This window comes from Schistocerca cancellata, chromosome 1 (genome assembly GCF_023864275.1).
Source record: "Schistocerca cancellata isolate TAMUIC-IGC-003103 chromosome 1, iqSchCanc2.1, whole genome shotgun sequence".
In the NCBI taxonomy this organism is placed as follows: Eukaryota; Metazoa; Arthropoda; class Insecta; order Orthoptera; family Acrididae; genus Schistocerca; species Schistocerca cancellata.
The window spans coordinates 222,002,400-222,022,095 of record NC_064626.1 but is presented as its reverse complement, the minus strand read 5'-3'; the positions used below and the strand labels follow the sequence as shown (position 1 = coordinate 222,022,095).

General features: G+C 44.0%; 1 protein-coding gene across 1 annotated transcript in view; it reads left to right on the top strand.

Annotated features, from left to right (window-relative positions):
• The first annotated feature begins 2,458 nt into the window (after positions 1-2,458).
• Positions 2,459-19,696, top strand: part of LOC126169519 (synaptic vesicular amine transporter) — an 848,981-nt gene continuing 831,743 nt past the window's right edge. Inside the window, exon 1 of the mRNA XM_049920648.1 lies at positions 2,459-2,620. The gene's annotated coding sequence lies outside the window, so the exon portion shown is untranslated. The remainder of the gene's footprint in view (positions 2,621-19,696) is intronic.

Sequence of the window (19,696 nt, the reverse complement as noted above, 5' to 3'; positions counted from 1 at the left end):
AATTTTTGACGTGTGTATATCGCAACATATGAAGGTTATTCGAAAAGTAGGGTCCGATAGCACGCGAATGCAAACCGATGAAAATCAGTGATGTTTTATTTGTAACTGCTTGTTATACCTTTTAATCACTTCTTTACATATTCACCACTGCGACTTACAAATTTTTCGCAGAATTTTACCACCTTTCCAGTATCCTCGTCATAGAAGGCCTGTGCCTTCCGCCACTTCTCCACGCTGGTCTGCAATTCGTTGTCTGTGCCAAAATGTTGTTTTCGTAGCCAGCAGTTCGTATGAGCAGAGATGAACATCGGGCGGAGCGAAGACTGAGCAGTATAGTGTGTGATCAGACACTTTCCATCGAAAATATGCGTCTTCATTGTCCTTGCAGTGTGCGGCCGAGATTTTAGAAGAAGGAAACGCATGACAGGTACGTTAAGTGACGTTGCAAGAAATCAGGCGAAACCTCGCAGAGGACACCTATACTTGCCGGGAGTCACTACCGTTCTAGCCATCTTTGTATGCTCGATACGTGCTTAGAAGTGACATAATAGAGACATTGCCCAACACATCTGTGCAAAGCTTCATCGGATTTTCACTGCCGTTCCCATTTCGCAGTCTGTATCACCTTACTTTCGGAATAGTCTTCGTATATGCTGCTCAAACTGTATCCGACTTGTAACCGCTCAATGTCATTCAATACGATCACGACGACACCCCTCGATCGACGTTAACACTCGTGGTGTCACTCGCCTTCATACATGGCAGTGGACGTTTGAAAATTCGTGACGCTAACTCAATGGTCGTCAACTGACTTAAATGTATTTCCCGGCTGACTCTTAATTCAATTACTGCCACGGGGGTGAGGAGAAAGAACACATCCTGATGGTACCAGCACTATGCGTATTTAGATGTTCGATTAATCTGAATGGTTTGCAATGTTCGGGCGATTCTATTCGAACTCTATGCTGATGTACCGACAAGGACCATTTTCGCAGATAAACATGCAAGTACGTAATGGATGTTCAGTTTCTCAATATAGTTCGTCGCACTCACACATTATACATCCGCTGTAAGAACAATTTCATGCATTTACATTTTTTGGTGTCCCACAATATTGGTTGGCTAAATATTATGACGATACGTTGCATACAACTTCCACAGATATTGTGTATCATGTAGTCAAGACTACGTAATGAAGCCACAATCGTGGATAAAATTGAAATGTAGTTTGTTTATTAACACTTCTCTTTTCACTAGTTAAATATGAAATATAAATCGGGATTGGAGGTGATGATCCTATCCTTCTTTTTTAGTATTTAAGGTCCCTGTTAATTAATATCTGGTAGTTAATAAGCGAACTATTTTTTATGCTGTTTGTATCAGTTACCCCCGCAACCGTCCAAGGATAAGATTCTATTAATCTTCAGCGCACACGCGTTTCACCATTTTATAAAATTCAGAATTAAGTAAACTATAGCTTTCCGTTGCGCACAACTTTCGTGGGTTTCACAATCATAATAGTTTCCCAAGAGTATTTTTCCCAGCTAACACAAAGTTCGAAGTATGTTGTCGAATTCATTTTCATTCCACCCGTAAATAAACGTCTCTGATCACTTCGTCACACGTAATGTATTTTAAACGTGCTTGAAGAGTCTTTAAATAATCTTCTCAACGAATTTCGCAATCGCGTACCACTTTTTCATCGACTAGCCCGATCGCGATAACTGAAGGTAGAGAGCTCAATAATGTGTTACATGTTCATTTATATGTATTAAAAAACAAACGCGCCCCTCTATCTTTCTGTCCCGCTTGGTCTTCGCTACTTTGCTTTTTATTACTTTTCATTATATTGCTTCTTAGTAATACTGTGCAGTTATTAAAGTTTCGTATTACTTTCCCCTTTTTAACTCTTCCAAAATAAAGTCTATTTATCTGCCATTTTAATTAATATGATGCAAATTGACACGCCTGCCCGCAAAGTACCGTTATAGACTGTATCCAACTATGGGTCTGTAGCTCGTAGAGAGTTGAGTAAATGTTGTGAAGCCTAAGACTGTGTGATACTTAAAACATCTAATTACAGAAAATACATAAATGGCGCGATTACGACAAAGAACGTCACACGATACTGAACATTTCTCATTAAGAAGGTTTGTAGTGAATGGATGTGTACAGCTGTCGTACAGACGAAACGTATAGTGTCCTGTTATGGCGTCCATTGTATGATCTGTGGAACGTGTAACTAAATATCTGCCTAGTTGCGTTTCCATGTTTCATCGATTATGAGAAACGCGAGGCACACGTCTTTGTCTGAGCGCGCACGACGGCGGCGTCCTCGGCGTCTCCGTGTGGGCGACTAGTGCGCGCGGCGTCCGCGGCGGCGGCGGCGGCGCCACGGTCGCGCGCCTCGGCCATATAGAGCGACGCGACGGCGAGCGCGCCGCCAGTTCCGAGGCAAGCGGCGCGGGGCTCGCAGGGAGCCGCAGCGGCCGCGCCACGCGCCACGCACCGCCATGGACGGCCAGCGCACACCCAGCCACTGCCTCCGCCGGTACACCTGGTAGGCGGCCGCAGCCCGCTCCTCCTCCTCTGCGTCGCCTGTCCGGCCTTGCCGCTGTCGGTAAGTCGCTAACCCCGTACAGGCACCCCTACCGTACATCTGACGCCAGTCTCGTAGCGTCGGTCCCCTACAATGTATGCCGGCCCGCAAGGCGCTTTCAGCTGGCGGGAGTCTATGGAACGCCGCTATAAGACATTTGTTTCATAACAAGCAAGAAAGATCAGAAAAAGGCGTAACATCAACCCACGGGCAAGACATACTGTAGAATGAAATAAAAATACCCCCAACAACAAATTCACACTAAGATGAGTCTTTCAAAATATCGCATCATTTCTCGTGGAAGAATCTTGGATGATAAAACAAGACAAGCCAATTTTTAACTACGATACACTAAAGAAAAATGCGATGATTCCTAACTGATGTCAAAATCATTTTACGATATTTTGTAATTTAGAAACATTGCAGTGACAAGCGATCACTGCGGGTAATGCTTTACCTTTGACCACTTTGAAACCCATAGGCAACGAGAGATGTAGCGTGACTGATTGCTACACATTCTACTGCTCAGAAATACTAGATTTCTGGGCCTTCTTCGAACTTACGGGAGCGCTTACGGGTCTCTCATACGGATGCTACCACCTCTGTATACTGATTTAAATAGAAACACCGAAATGGATTTAAGTAATAAGAGAGGAATGTAGCTTAATTCTAACAAAGAAGAAAACAGCAACCAACCACTATTAATACTGCTATTTATTTAAATAAGTAACGCCGTTACCGGTTTCGAACTGGCAAGTTCATCATCAGACGACTGTCCACATGATTTTCAAGATATATGTGAACAGCCTTCTGATGATGAACCTGGCAGTTCGAAACCGGTAACGGTGCTATTTACCTAAATAAATAGCAGTATTAATAGTGGCTGGTTGCTGTTTTCTTCTTTGTAAGAATTAACCTACATTAATTGTACACAGCCACGGTCTCACCATGTCAGTTTTAGACAAAATAGCAATAAGAGAGGAATCATATATACTGGAAAGAATAGTAGCTATGAAACCATAAAAGAATGTGCGTACGGCTTCTGCATGACACTAACTGTTTAGTCCTGACAAGCCAGTTTTAGGCAATAAATCAATGGCTTGATAAGAGGTATGCCAATGTTCTGACATGTATCAAATCGCAAAAGCATACAAATTGTTCGTTATGGTGTTGGCAAGTATGCAAAGCAGTTGTAGTTGAAGTAGTATGACTTTAGTAGCAGTAGCTTAAAGTGACAATATATGTATATTGAACATATTGTGAAAATAAACCTGTTTGATTTTCTGAGAAAAAGATACGTAATATAGTCTAAAACAAATTTTACTTCCTACTTTTGTGAACGTGTATTAATGGGACGATTTTACGTTGCAAAGCACAAATGATACACTTTTTAATAGAGAATGCTTCTTCCAGCGCAGACGCAGCTGTATAAGTCCCTTTTGTAAGATGAAGAGGCCGCACGATAATTGCTTAATCCAGAATCTTTTAAAGTGTGCACGACTGGTTTCGGAATACTGACAGTTCCATCGTCCGCTGAAAACTACAACAATGATTTACCACAATATTTCCATTATTACAGCTTACCCCAGATGATGGAACTTTAAGTTTCCCAAAACCGCCCGTGTGGGTTAAGCAACTGTTGCGCTGTTTCCTCATTTTTCAAAATACACGTTTTAATTTTGTCCACAGTTGCAGCTTAATAATTTGACAGATTATTTCTGCTGGTTCACATCTATTACTTCAATCACTACAAAACTGCATTAAAAGTAAAGCCTTTCGGAAGACCAAACTTCCATCTTCAGTCACTTCGCCGTAAGAATCAGAATATCTCTTGGAATAAAGATTTCATTAAATTTCTTTTCTTTGTGAACAGATTTGTAGGTCTCATTCTATGAGGTATTCGGATTTTCGTGATGCTGTGACTGAAGATAGATTCTTGTTCTCACGAAACGCAACAGTTTTAATGTGACCAAAAGTTTTGTGGTGGTTGACGTTACTGATGTGGTTAAGCCGAAATATTCTGTTAAACTGTTAAATTAAAAATATGGATAAAGTCAAACGTGTAATATTTGTTGTTTGAAATTCTGCTTGGACTGCTGTTACGCACGTAATTTAACCTAGTATATTATGACTGCAGTTACATAATATGAAATTTTACTGTAATTTGTGCACAGTCAATTAATTTCAACGCTTTTCAGTGTTTACTCTATGGTGTAAGAAGTGTCTATTAATGTTCGTGTCTTGTGAATGTCAATATGTCTATTTTCAGCTATTTACTTGCGAGCACAACCGTTATAATTTTTGTAAAATCTAATCTGACTACAAAAGAAAATGTTAATGGGAACATCTGCGCCATGCAGTATTTATTCTTGAATACTGAATCCCATAGTCTTTGTGTTACGTGACGTGATCCGTCTTCTGCACTTGATGAGATGGTCTCTAGAGCATACTTACAATGTGCTCTGTTTCATCTGCAAGATGGCGACGAACCCTGGATGAGTATATCCTCCTTTCATGGTGACGCTTTGTGGGAAGGTTGATAAAATTGTAGAATACACCGCATTCAGTCGTTTTGGGTTGTAAATTATTATTGTAGACTTTCCTTTTTCTGTACCAACTGTTGATACGCACAAGTAGTGCCATTTATACCAACTTGATTAATCATGTGGAACACTTGTCAAACCTTGACGTCACTTCTGCACATGTTTCATTATTTTACTAGTAATACTCGCGTCTTTTTGCACTTCCGACGTTCTATCCCAAATTTTATATTTATTAATACTTTGTACCCACTCTCACGCCATCCATCACCGTTCTCATGACAGCTATTGTCCGACTCACACTGAATAATGTGGAGAAGACGGCAAGTGCCATAATCAGATTTCTCAGAAACTTCGCTCTGTGAAAGAGATGTCAATATAAGCGAGGATGTGTCTCGGCTTATCCGTAGATACTCGACCGTTTCTGAGAAACGGCAGAAACCTGAAGTGCGCCTTCAACCGAACAAAACTTTATGAGTTTTTCTACGTATCTGTAGTGTGTCGTGACCATATGTCAATGAATGGAGCTACAGTGAATTTATGGAATCGCTTCAATCATTTGTAATAGCCCTGTACTTGTTTTAATACAGGAATTGCTTTGTCACACATGTCACAGAATCAGCATTTGCAATATGGCGGATCTGGACTACACCGTTATATTCGACCCTTTACAAAAAATGATTCAAATGGCTCTGAGCACTATGGGACTTAACATCTGAGGTCATCAGTCGCCTAGTACTTAGAACTACTTAAACCTAACTAACCTAAGGACATCACACAGATCCATTCCCGAGGCAGGATTCGAACCTGCGACCGTAGCGGTCGCGCGGTTCCAGACTGAAGCGCTTAGAACCGTTAGGCCACTACGGCCGGCGACCTTTTACACACATTAACATGGTTTTCTGACTGTACATAATGATAGACACTGCCCATGACACGTGGCGCTCAGATAACTAATAACTTCACTTTCTAGTTTGTTTAACATCTGATATACGTACTCGCGACCGTTCTTTTAGAGCCGCTCCGGTTACTCGACCGTGAGTTTTGAGTCGCTCCCCAAGGACAAGAGAGCCCCCCTTTCTCCCTCAGCCAATGACACTTCTCTCGTTTCCTATCCAAACTTTCAGCCAATGGGCGTTCAGTTCGCTGTTGCTAGGCGGATCTGACGTCACGTTTGCGGATATTGTGACGGAAGTTTGTCTCGGAACACTGTCTCAGATCGTAAGATCCTACTCCGAATAGTCGGATCTTGTCCCTGCTAAGGTTGCACAACATTGCCTCCTATGATTTCATCACTAATACTCCTTGCTGACGCTTAAGCCTCAAATGTACATGTAGCCTTGCTGCTACTGAGCATTCCCGATCGCATAAATATGCATAATACCTGGCTCAAACACGTGAAGGGAATGCACATATGCTTTACAAGCACCTTACAGTACAAACTTGGGTAGTGGTACCGACAGTTTGGCGAGTGCGGGGAGACTACCCGCTAAACAGCGGTGCATTCCGTGCCAGATCGGCCAGGAGGTAAGTACGAGCGCGGGACATGAGGTCGGTTGTTTGCCCGTGTCGTGACGCAGCGCGACATCAAAGAACGGCGGCGATGCTGTGGCGTTTTATTGCGCCGGAGCCTCGCGGCGTGTTGACACTGCGCCGCAAACGGCTCGTCCGCTGCCGCTGCCGATGGCCTGGCGGACTGCAGAAAGCCTGTGCCCCGCTCTCCGCTATAAAAGGCAGGTCTGACGCCGAGGCCAGATAGCGCGCGCCTGTTCTTGCCGAGTACGCCACAGTCTCAGATATGCTTCACGGACAATGTAGTGCGAACTCTTACGATACCGGGCTCAGAAGTTTCATGACTCCCAATAGTAGCCCTGACTGCATACAGTATCAGTTGCCAAGATCTGTTGTGTACACAGTGGTAAGGAGAGGTGGGCTACAGAGTGGATACAGCAACTGTCGTCGTAGGAAAGATGGACAGGAGCACAAATGATTAACGAACAAGGTAACACGACAAACAGAAAATTTACTTGACTTGTATTGTGCGAGCATAAGAAGACTCGTTACATACAGGCGAAAAGTATTTAAACCGACAAACTGTAGGAGATTGTAGGGGTCATCAAAACAAATATTTTTCCCTAATGTCATTTTTTCCTATGAGGATTATTTAAACCGATGGAGATCGTATTACGCCCTTCAGTTGTTAGAGGCCGTATTATGCTCTTCAGTTGTAGGCAACTGCTGTCCACCAGTGTAGTAGTGCATTGTCTCTGTTCACTAATGGCCGGCCGGTGTGGCCGTGCGGTTCTAGGCGCTTCAGTCTGGAACCGTGTGGCCGCTACGGTCGCTGGTTCGAATCCTGCCTCGGGCGTGGATGTGTGTGATGTCCTTAGGTTAGTTAGGTTTAAGTAGTTCTAAGTTCTAGGGAACTGGTGACCACAGATTGTAAGTCCCATAGTGCTCAGAACCATTTGAACCATTTGTTTACTAACGGAGCGATACACCTGGAGTGAGTACACTACGTAGCGCACAACAACGGACGAGCTGCACAGCGGGTTTATCAACAACAATATCCTTGAAACTTCCTGGCAGATTAAAACTGTGTGCCCGACCGAGACTCGAACTCGGGACCTTTGCCTTTCGCGGGCAAGTGCTCTACCATCTGAGCTACCGAAGCACGACTCACGCCCGGTACTCACAGCTTTACTTCTGCCAGTATCTCGTAGAGCACTTGCCCGCGAAAGGCAAAGGTCCCGAGTTCGAGTCTCGGTCGGGCACACAGTTTTAATCTGCCAGGAAGTTTCATATCAGCGCACACTCCGCTGCAGAGTGAAAATCTCATTCTGGAGACAATATCCTTATCGCCGTATCCCGCAACATACGACCTTTGCTGCTGTGAACAAACGTCTGCGTGAGACCGGGTAATTTAGCACATTAACTGGACTGGGACGCCGTCGCACGCTAAGAACGCTGCAATTTGAGGAAGCTGTCTTGCAGCATGTGGAGTGGGATCCTTCAATCAGCACTCGTGCAATTCCACGTAACATGGGGACGAATCAAACGAATGTAAGAACAGTCCTTCGAGAGCAGTTGTTACGTCCATTTCACTTAGAGCGTGTCCACAACCTGGAACCAGTTGATTATCCACGCAGAGCACAGTTTTCGCAGTGGTACCTCGAACAGTGTGAAACGCATCCTACATTTCCATCTCTACCGATGAAGCAACGTTCGTGCGTGATGGAGTCTTCAACATGCACAATTCGCATGTTTGGAGTGAGGATAACCCACATGCCACAGCTACTAGCGCTCATCAAGTGCGGTTCTTCGTTAATGTGTGGGTCGGTGTTGTTGGGGACTGTTTAATTGGGCCGAATCTGCTACTTAGGCCATTAAATGGCAGGCACTATTACAATTTTCTCGCCAGAGCATTGCCAGATTTGGTGGAAGACGTCCCTCTACCTACAAGACAACGCATGTGTTGTCTCTTGGTTCCCAGAAACGTGGCAGAGATGGATGGTCCTGTACCATGGAGTGCTCGATCCCCAGATATGTCCCCCTCTGGACTTTTTTGTGTGGGAAGAGATACACATCCTCGTTTACGCAACTCCTGTTGCATCAGAAGAGGATCTGGTTGCCCGGATAGTAGCAGCAGCAGGAACAATTCAGGATACCCCTGGGGTTTTTGTCCGTGTCTGACAGAACATGATCCGGCGGTGTAACCTCTGTTTACGTGCCAATGGAGGCATTTTTGAAAATCTATTGTAATTGAAATTGGGTTGTGTTAATGTGTTGTCTCTTGGTAATAAAAAAATGGAAAAGTGTTTGGTGGTTTAATTAATTTGCCACCAGAGAAATCTTCCTCTACCGGTTTATATACTCCTCATAGCAAAAAACTGACATTAGGGAAAAAGATTTGTTTTGATGTCCCCCACAACCTCCCAGATTTTGTCGGTTTAAATACTTTTCACCCTGTATAATGCAGCAAGAAACAAAGTGCAGCTACCAATGTCCACAAAGATGAGAGGCTCGCTATACTAAGCACGACCGATAATGATGAGTGGGTTGAGTGGCTACCGCCGAGAGCCCTATGTCGCGGCGGCGGAGGGCGTTAGAGGTACGGTGCCGCTAGGGGTGCGACACAGAGGGCGCGCACCACTGGCTCCGTCGCATACTGCGTGACTGCTATCGGCGTAAGATGGAAACTTGCAACTCCCTTGCCAACCTAAAGACTCTCCTGGGGTGGTGTCGATTAGAGGTGGTTCGTTAGCGAAGCAACGGGTCCAGAGGAACGGTTCATAAAGATGAACGGAACAGACGATGCACGAATTCTAAAGGAAGGTCTTTCATAGTTCACTTCTGTCGCGGCTTTCTACTTACAGTTTCCGGGAACGGGAAACGGTAGGTCTCGTTCCCGCAACGGCACGTCGGCGGGTCTCGTTCCATCGTTCCAGACTCGGTTCCGTTCCCGTCGGTCTCGGTCGCGGCTTTCTACTTGTAGTTCCCAGGAGCGGGAAACGGCAGGTCTCGTTCTCGCAACAGCACGTCGGCCGGTCTCGTTCCAGCCTCGGTCCCGTTCCCATCTTGTCTCGGTCTCGCTCGGCCGGACCCGTCCTTCTTTGCGTGGCCTCTCGTCGCAGTTAGTTCAGTATAGAGTTGTTCGTTTCGTCCGCTGCGCACGCCCATTCTACATGTTTCAAACATTTTTTCAACTCTGAACTTCTGGTTCTTTTCATATTCTATTCAGCGTCCATGACTGGTAATTAAAATATATTTTATAATTACGTAAATTACATAAAATTACGTGGTCTGTGGCAGGTAACAAAACGGCATATCAGCTTACTTCACTATTTCGATAAAAAGCAGAAGAAATACTTGTAAAAAGGCAATATTTTTTTGTTATTACACATGCAAAGAAAGTCGGACTGTACACACGAGTCGCCATTTTCCACGGTAAAAGAGCATGTTCATTGTTACGGAAGGCAGACCGACTTACAACCGAATGAAGTCCGCATCCCATTGTCGTGTGTCTGGTGTCACATTTTCTGTTTTTTTTTTTTTTTTTTTTTTTTTTTTTTTAAGAGAAAACGATAACTTCTACAATATTACTTCAGTGGTACAGGGCTGCGCACGAAAAATCGGCCCCGAGTACTAGACTGCTCATCGTCGCCTACCAATCGTCATCTATTGTTTCGAAATTGTTGTTTGCAGCCGGCCGGTGTGGCCGAGCGGTTCTAGGCGCAACAGTCTGGAACCGCGCGACAGCTACGGTCGCAGGTTCGAATCCTGCCTCGGGCATGGATGTGTGTGATGTCCGTAGGTTAGTTAAGTTTCAGTAGTTCTACGTTCTAGGGGACTGATGACCTCCGATGTTAAGTCCCATAGTGCTTAGGGCCATTTGAACCATTTTTGAACGGCGAAAGAGTAAAAATGAACGATTCCCAAAAAAGAGCGATCACCAGTGAACTAGTTCCCAAGGATGAATGAGTTCGCCCATCTCTAGTGTCGATACGTGATACCACAATCAGATCTCATCACTGATGTAGCTGTACAGTGCGAAACACCTATACCTCTTATGATAACAACCCGAGATCTTGCATCTCTCGCAACAATAGTCCCTACCGCATACAGTAGTTAACATCCGTTTCGACCTAATGTCACCATTCTCAGATCTTTTCGCTGATGGTGCACAGTGCGGTACATAAATGGCTCTTATGATAGCAGACTTAGATCTTCCATCTGTTGCAACAGTAGTCTTGAATGAATACTGTAATCAACATCTATTTCTACCTACTGTGGTCAACATCAAAACTTATCGCTGATGTCGGTGTACTACAACATGAAAATATTTTTTTGTGAACAGTTCAAGATATCGGAACAAGGTTTGCGGCAAGTGATAGTAAGCAGAGGGGCACATAATTGAGTTGTATGGGCAATAGTTTAAACTCTTGTATAATCTAGATATTGAAACAAGTGGAATGGTGTACTTTTTTTTAGCGGCATTCCAAAGCAATATTGAAGACCTGTTTCGGAATATAACACTCGATAATATAGGCACTGAATTTTTTCGCGTAAGTATTCGAGAAATGTGCTAAAGTTGATAGTCAATGCTAGTGCAGTGTAAACACTGGAAAGAGGAGCTTTCATATCAGGCTCCATCTTTATATACAGCAAGGAAATAGACATGCGCTGCTATGATAAAACGTAATTCCTCTTGGCTTTACTTCATACGAAATACATAAGCGTTTGCAAGGGGCGTTAGGGAGAGGGGGGCAGGGGCGCCCTAGAATCTGGTATATGGAGTTTTTATTCATTATAAAATCTACCAAAAACAAATATCGAGAGGACTAGCTCAGCGCCCGCCGATTCATTTGCATTTATGTCGTAAGTACAATAAACAAAGTTATATGGATGTATTAGGCCTACTGAAAAATTAATGTATTAAAGAGCCGTTTCTTTTCGTGTGTAGTGTGACAAAGCCGATTTGTCGTGGGGACTGTTAAATAGGTTTCTTTGATTTAGTTCACGAACTGGAACACCTTCTAAGCTTTTCACGCTAGTTAAGGCCATAGAAGCTGGTCTTTTAACAATGAACTTCTGGCCAAAAAGCGATTTTGGTAGCTAGAGCCGGAGTTTTTTTTTGTTAATCCTGCCTTTTGAGTTCTTGTGGTGATATTTCCACAGAAAACTTCATCCCTTAGCGCTTATTTCTTTACTTCTAACCGAGAAGTCAAATACCAATTTTCTTAGATTTACCTCCGAAAATGTTTTAAAATAACGAAATATTATGATAAAAATTTCGTCCCCTAACTCTTCATTTTCTATTTCGCTCCCATTAAAGGTTGAGTTTCCAAAACACTGAAAACAATATTTTTTGTTTCTAATGGAGAAGCCAAATACCAATTTTCATAGCTTTAAAAATGCTTTCATAATGAAATATTTTCATAAAACTTTTCATTTCCTGTTTCACTCTTATTAAAGACTGAGTTTCCGAAACACTGAAACAATAATTTTTTATTTCTATAACAGAAGCCAAAAGCAATTTTCATAATATATATTTAGAAATGCTTTCACAATGATATAGTTTATAAATATTTCCTGCCTATTTCACACCATTAGTGGTAGAATTCCGAAAAACCTTTTCTTAAACGATGCCTACGGTGTAAGATCAATACGCCTCCAAATTTCAATTTTCTATCCTTTGCGGTTTGACCTCGGCGATGATGAGTCAATGAATCATTGAAATCTTCTTTTATATACAGAGCGATAACCATCATTTCTCTGATACACACTGAGGTGACAAAATGCACGAGACGGCAATATGCACATATACAGATGGAGGTAATACTGCGTTCATAAGGTAGGCTGTAAGAGGATAGTGCATTGGCGGAGCTGTAATTTGTAATCAGGTGATTATTGTGAGGAAGTTTCCGATATTATGACCGCACGACGAGAATTAACAGAATTTGAACGTGGAGCTGGACGCATGTGACATTCCGTTTTGGTAATCTTAAGGGAATTCAATATTCCGAGATTCACAGTGCCAAGAACTTGCCGAGAATACCAAATTTCAGGCATTACATCTCACCACGCACCATGCAGTGGCCCACGGGCGACGGCGGATGTGAAGCACTTTGTCAAAATGTCGCAGAATAATTAGTAAAGTGTCCGAAGGCATCTTAGACTTATTGTACAAATTTTGTTTATGAGACTGGTTTAGCTCAGTATCGCGGCGAGACATATTAAATCTTTTCATTCCGCTGTATACCGGAAAGGTGTTACTACACCACTTCTGTTAATTTCATTGTTTCCGCTGGGTAAACACACTTGATAAGGCAATAACCATTTAACCATTTAAGGAAGATTAAATATTATAAATTGAATAAACTTACGAAGACATGTATAACTACACCACTAAGTGCACGAAGAAAGATCGGAGGCACTGCGATAAGTATTTTGGTCCAAAAATACCGTGTAACTCATGACAAATCCTACTTGTATTTTTTACAGTATGATTCCGTTTGCCAACAGCCGTCCACAGTTTTGAGAGTGAACGTAGACTGAGGTGACAAGTCACGGGATGGCGATATGCACATATACAGATGGCGGTAGTATGGCGTGCGTAAAACATTAACGTATCAAAGGACATCGCACTGGCAAAGCGTTCATTTCCACTCAGATTATTTACGTGAACAGAGTTCCGACGTGAGCTCGGCCGCACATAGAAAATTAATTGACTTTGTACGCGGAATGGTAGTTGGAGCTAGACGGATGGGACATTCCATTTCGAAAATCGTTATGGTATTCAATATTCCGCGAAGCACAGTTCAAGAATGTGCTGAGAATAACAAATTTTGGGCATTACGAGGTGCATTCAAGTTCTAAGGCTTCCGATTTTTTTTCTCCGGACTGGAAAGAGATAGAAACATGCGCATTGTTTTAAAATGAGGCCGCGTTCATTGTCAATACGTCTCAGAGATGGCAGCACCGTACGGCAGATGGAATTTTACCGCCAGCGGCGAGAATGAGAACTGTTTTAAATACTTAAAATGGTGACGTTTTCCTTACTTGAACAGCGTGCAATCATTCGTTTTCTGAATTTGCGTGATGTGGAACCAATTGAAATTCATCGAAAGTTGAAGGAGACATGTGGTGATGGGGTTATGGATGTGTCGAAAGTGCGTTCATGGGTGCGACAGTTTAATGAAGGCAGAACATCGTGTGACAACAAACCGAAACAACCTCGGGCTCGCACAAGCCGGTCTGACGACATGATCGAGAAAGTGGAGAGAATTATTTTGGGGGATCGCCGAATGACTGTTGAATAGATCGCCTCCAGAGTTGGCATTTCTGTGGGTTCTGTGCACACAATCCTGCATGACGACCTGAAAATGCGAAAGGTGTCATCCAGGTGGGTGCCACGAATGCTGACAGACGACCACATGGCTGCCCGTGTGGCATGTTGCCAAGCAATGTTGACGCGCAACGACAGCATGAATGGGACTTCCTTTTCGTCGGTTGTGACAATGGATGAGACGTGGATGCCATTTTTCAATCCAGAAACAAAGCGACAGTCAGCTCAATGGAAGCACAGAGATTCACCGCCACCAAAAAAATTTCGGGTAACCGCCAGTGCTGAAAAAATGATGGTGTCCATGTTCTGGGACAGCGAGGGCGTAAACTCTTACCCATTGCGTTCCAAAGGGCACTGCGGTAACAGGTGCATCCTACGAAAATGTTTTGAAGAACAAATTCCTTCCTGCGCAGCAACAAAAACGTCCGGGAAGGGCTGCGCGTGTGCTGTTTCACCAAGACAACGCACCCGCACATCGAGTTAACGTTACGCAACAGTTTCTTCGTGATAACAACTTTGAAGTGATTCCTCATGCTCCATACTCACCTGACCTGGCTCCTAGTGACTTTTGGCTTTTTCCAACAATGAAAGACACTCTCTGTGGCCGCACATTCACCAGCCGTGCTGCTATTGCCTCAGCGATTTTCCAGTGGTCAAAACAGACTCCTAAAGAAGCCTTCGCCGCTGCCATAGAATCATGGCGTCAGCGTTGTGAAAAATGTGTACGTCTGCAGGGCGATTACGTCGAGAAGTAACGCCAGTTTCATCGATTTCGGGTGAGTAGTTAATTAGAAAAAAATCTGAGGCCTTAGATCTTGAATGCACCTCGTACTTTTCATCGTGGATAATGCAGTGGCCGACGGCCTTCACTTAACTACCGAGAGCAACGGCGGTTGCGTAGAGCTGTCAGTGCTAACAGACAAGGAACATGGCATGGGATGTACGGCAAATGCATCCATTTGGACGGTGCGGTCAAATTTAGCGCTAATGGGCTATGACATCAGATGACTGACGCGAAAGCCTTTCCTAGCACCACGACATTACCTGCAGCGCCTTCCCTACGGTCGTGACCATATCAGTTGTATGTACCCCAGACGACTGCAAAACTGTGGCGTGATGTCCAGATTTCAGTTGGTAAAAGCGGAGGGTAGGGTTCCAACGTGGCGGAGACCCCACCAGTCCATGGACCCACGTTGTCAACATGGCACTGTGCAAACTGGTGGTGGCTCCATAACGGTGTGGTCAGTTTTTATATGGAGTGGACTGGATCATCTGGTCCAATTGAACCAGTCATTCACTGGTAATAGTAATATTCGGCTACTTGGAGACCATTTGCAGCCATTTGTGGATTTCATGTTCCCAAACGACGATGGAATTTTTATGGAGGACAGTGCGATATCTCACTAGGCCACAATTGTTCGAGATTGTTTTAAAGAACATTCTGGACAGTGTGAGCGAATTATTTGGCCACCCAGATCGGCGAATCCTGTCGAACATTTATGGGAAATAATCGAGAGGTCAGATCGTGCACAAAACTCTGCACCTACAATACTTTTCAACTATGGACAGCTGTAGAGGCAGCATGGCTTAATAACGATGGAGGGGACTTCGAACTACTTGTTGTGTCCATGCCAAGTCGAGTTGCTGCACTACGCCGGTCAAAAAGAGGTCGGAGATGATGTTAGGTGGTATATCATTACTTTTGTCACCTCAGTGAATAAGTTACTGTGTCGCCTATGAAATTTAGTTCTTGCGACATGGCATGCCTCGAAACTGGCCTATGTATTCACACAAAAAAAGCAATTTTCAGAGTCTTGCCCTCCCCTGCCCCCTCCCAAATCCTCTCTCTACACGAAGCCCTGGAAAAATTTCTGCGGATGCCCATGCACATAGGTAGTAGGTGAGTTACAATTCTTGTAAATGTGACTATATCCTAGCTTCCAGCGAAGGATCTGAGAAAACTATTTCAAATGTTTTCACGCACTTGCCCTTAAGTGAACGGTACTAATGGAAACAAGTGAGCAGTTGAAAAGTTTGATACAAAGAGAGAGCTTGGCAAATTGGAAATTTGGGAATTTGTGGTAAGGTCTTATGGGACCAAACTGCTGAGGTCATCGGTCCCTAAGCTTACACACTACTTATCTACGAGGTGCATTCAAGTTCTAAGGCCTCTGATTTTTTTCTCCGGACTGGAAAGAGATAGAAACATGTGCATTGTTTTAAAATGAGGCCGCGTTCATTGTCAATACGTCCCAGAGAAGGCAGCACCGTACGGCAGATGGAATTTTACCGCCAGCGGCGAGAATCAGAACTGTTTTAAATACTTAAAATGGCGACGTTTTCCTTACTTGAACAGCGTGCAATCACTCGTTTTCTGAGTTATGGATGTGTCGAAAGTGCGTTCGTGGGTGCGACAGCTTAATGAGGCATAACATTGTGTGGCAACAAACCGAAACAACCTCGGGCTCGCACAAGCCGGTCTGACGACATGATCGAGAAAGTGGAGAGAATTGTTTTGGGGGATCGCCGAATGACTGTTGAACAGATCGCCTCCAGAGTTGGCATTTCTGTGGGTTCTGTGCACACAATCCAGCATGACGACCTGAAAATGTGAAAAGTGTCATCCAGGTGGGTGCCACGAATGCTGACAGACGACCACACGGCTGCCCGTGTGGCATGTTGCCAAGCAATGTTGACGCGCAACGACAGCACGAATGGGACTTCCTTTTTGTCGGTTGTGACAATGGATGAGACGTGGATGCCATTTTTCAATCCAGAAACAAAGCGCCCGTCAGCTCAATGAAAGCACACAGATTCACCGCCACCACCAAAAAAATTTCGGGTAACCGCCAGTGCTGAAAAAATGATGGTGTCCATGTTCTGGGACAGCGAGGGCGTAATCCTTACCCATTGCGTTCCAAAGGGCACTACGGTAACAGGTGCATCCTAGAAAATGTTTTGAAGAACAAATTCCTTCCTGCACTGCAACAAAAACGTCCGGGAAGGGCTGCGCGTCTGCTGTTTCACCAAGACAACGCACCCGCACATCGAGCTAACGTTACGCAACAGTTTCTTCGTGATAACTACTCTGAAGTGATTCCTCATGCTCCCTACTCACCTGACCTGGCTCCTAGAGACTTTTGGCTTTTTCCAACAATGAAAGACACTCTCCGTGGCCGCACATTCACCAGCCGTGCTGCTATTGCCTCAGCGATTTTCCAGTGGTCAAAACAGACTCCTAAAGAAGCCTTCGCCGCTGCCATGGAATCATGGCGTCAGCGTTGTGAAAAATGTGTACGTCTGCAGGGCGATTACGTCGAGAAGTAACGCCAGTTTCATCGATTTCGGGTGAGTAGTTAATTAGAAAAAAAATCGGAGGCCTTAGAACTTGAATGCACCTCGTAAATTAAACTAACTTACGCAAAGGACGACACACACACCCACGCCCGAGGGAGGACTCGAACCTCCGACGGGGGAGTCGCGCGGACGGTGACAAGACGCCTTAGAACGCTGGGCTACCCCGTGCGGCACAGAGCTTAGCGTGAGAGCGTTACTTGGTGGTATTCTTGCCACAATAGCCGACTGCGATCGCTTTGTCTTACAATTTTAGTACGATTGTCTGATATTTTTGCGAAAACGTTCAACGCGAACATTAAAGCTGTAGCTGAGGTTTCAAGAGTATTCCAGTGCCGTTGAAGAAAGTACACTATTATAGTTAAAAAAAAGACACTGCTTCTGCATCTCTATTAATACAAGAGTCGAGAGTATTACTCATACGACAGTGTTAGTTATCTGTCTACCTATGCTCATATGCCGAGAACGACGCTTCGCTTCTTGAACTGTTCACGAAATACAAGGACTACAAATTGAAGCTGGCTCACCCTGTAATATTTCAGTCATCTTAACCACATCGGAAAGTACTTCAAGCTAGGAGTTGATGATGTATTTAGCAAGAAGCTAGAATGTATGCAGGAACTACATATGTAACGGTATCAAAGGCGAGATCCAATGATAGTCATAAAATGCCCGAAACGGACCACAGAGGTAAATGGTGAATTCTATCACGTCCGATGCTTTAGCTGGAATAAAATATTTATGGGTACTCACTTTTAATGTAGAACTTTCCACGGAGTACGATATTCAGGAACTTCTGCTTTAACCTTTTGCTTCCTGCCAGCTCTTTTATTTGCTAATCCATCCGCAGCTCGTGGTCTAGTGGCTAGCGTTGCTGCCTCTGGATCACGGGGTCCCGGGGTCGATACCCGGCCGGGTTGGGGATTTTCTCTGTCCGGGGACTGGGTGTTTGTGCTGTCCTCATCATTTCATCAACATTGTTATTTGTTAGAGTGACTAGATTGGATTGTGAAAAGAAAGTGGACTGTATAAAAATTGGGACTTTGTACAGGCGCTGATGACAGCGTAACTGAGCGCCCCACAAACCGAACATCATCAGTCATTTGCTAATCCCCTTTCTGCGCGCAGTCAAGTGTGGCTGAGGTTTAAACTCATTTAGAGGTAGTCCCACGTTGCTCAGATATGGCAGAGTACTACCTCGTTCGACGAGAAACGAATTCCGTCTGCGGTCATAATGATGTTCATTGTGCCTCACCATCTACAGGCTTTCCAACGGAAGTGTACTTAACACTTGTGCCGTTAGTGTCGCTCTAACGTGTAGCCGTAGACTGTATTCGTGGGAAAACAGACCTTTTCTTGCACTCAACGAATTTCATCATTGTTGATTTCAATAAAATGGTATGGTATGGGATAAATATTTCTGGGAACGTCATCCCAAAATGGTTCAAATGGCTCTGAGCACTATGCGACTTAACTTCTGAGGTCATCAGTCGCCTAGAACTTAGAACTAATTAAACCTAACTAACCTAAGGACATCACACACATCCGTGCCCGAGGCAGGATTCGAACCTGCGACGGAAGCGGTCACGCGGCTCCAGACTGAAGCGCCTAGAACCGCACGGCCACACCGGCCGGAGAACGTCATTCCCACCCGAATAAAGCATTGGTCAAGTCTAGTGGGTAAATTATTACGAAGATAGTTTGCAACGGTGAAAATATCTTTATAGAAGACATTATTCCTAAATTGATAAACAGTTTCAAATTCTGAGATCTGGTGCTCTACCTGTGCCAGAGATGCATAGTACTCTAATGGGTATTATTTGGACAATGTATCTCGATGTCATCAGATGCCGTAGCGTCACAGTTTTTTTTTTTTTTTGTGCTGAACGGACAGGCACCGGTTAAACTCATTCTTAATATATGTAAAACAGAAGAAAATACATTTTGTTTTAAAAATACACATTTATGGAAACTTTTATGATTTATAAAACTCTAGATGATTTTAAACATCAGTTAGAACGGAAGGTGGGCAAAACTGGCCCGGAAAACATTCCAAGCACCTTAAGGTAGGCAACCTAACTTACATATTCTACTCCGAGGGCAGATGATGTAATCTGTGTTGCCTATTTTAAGGTACATGGAATGTTTTGCCTACCCATTATAAACAGTAATTTTGCTGTTGGTGTGATATAATTGTGATGTCGGTGTTGCATGAAAATGATTGTTTCCATGATGGTAGTGGAATCATGAGTACGGCAATGGAGCGCTGGGGAACTGCAGGGGGCAACTAAAGGTTGTGGAAGGGGAGGATTGGTGGAGGATGGAAGAAACGAAAGGATGAAGTGAGGTGGAGTG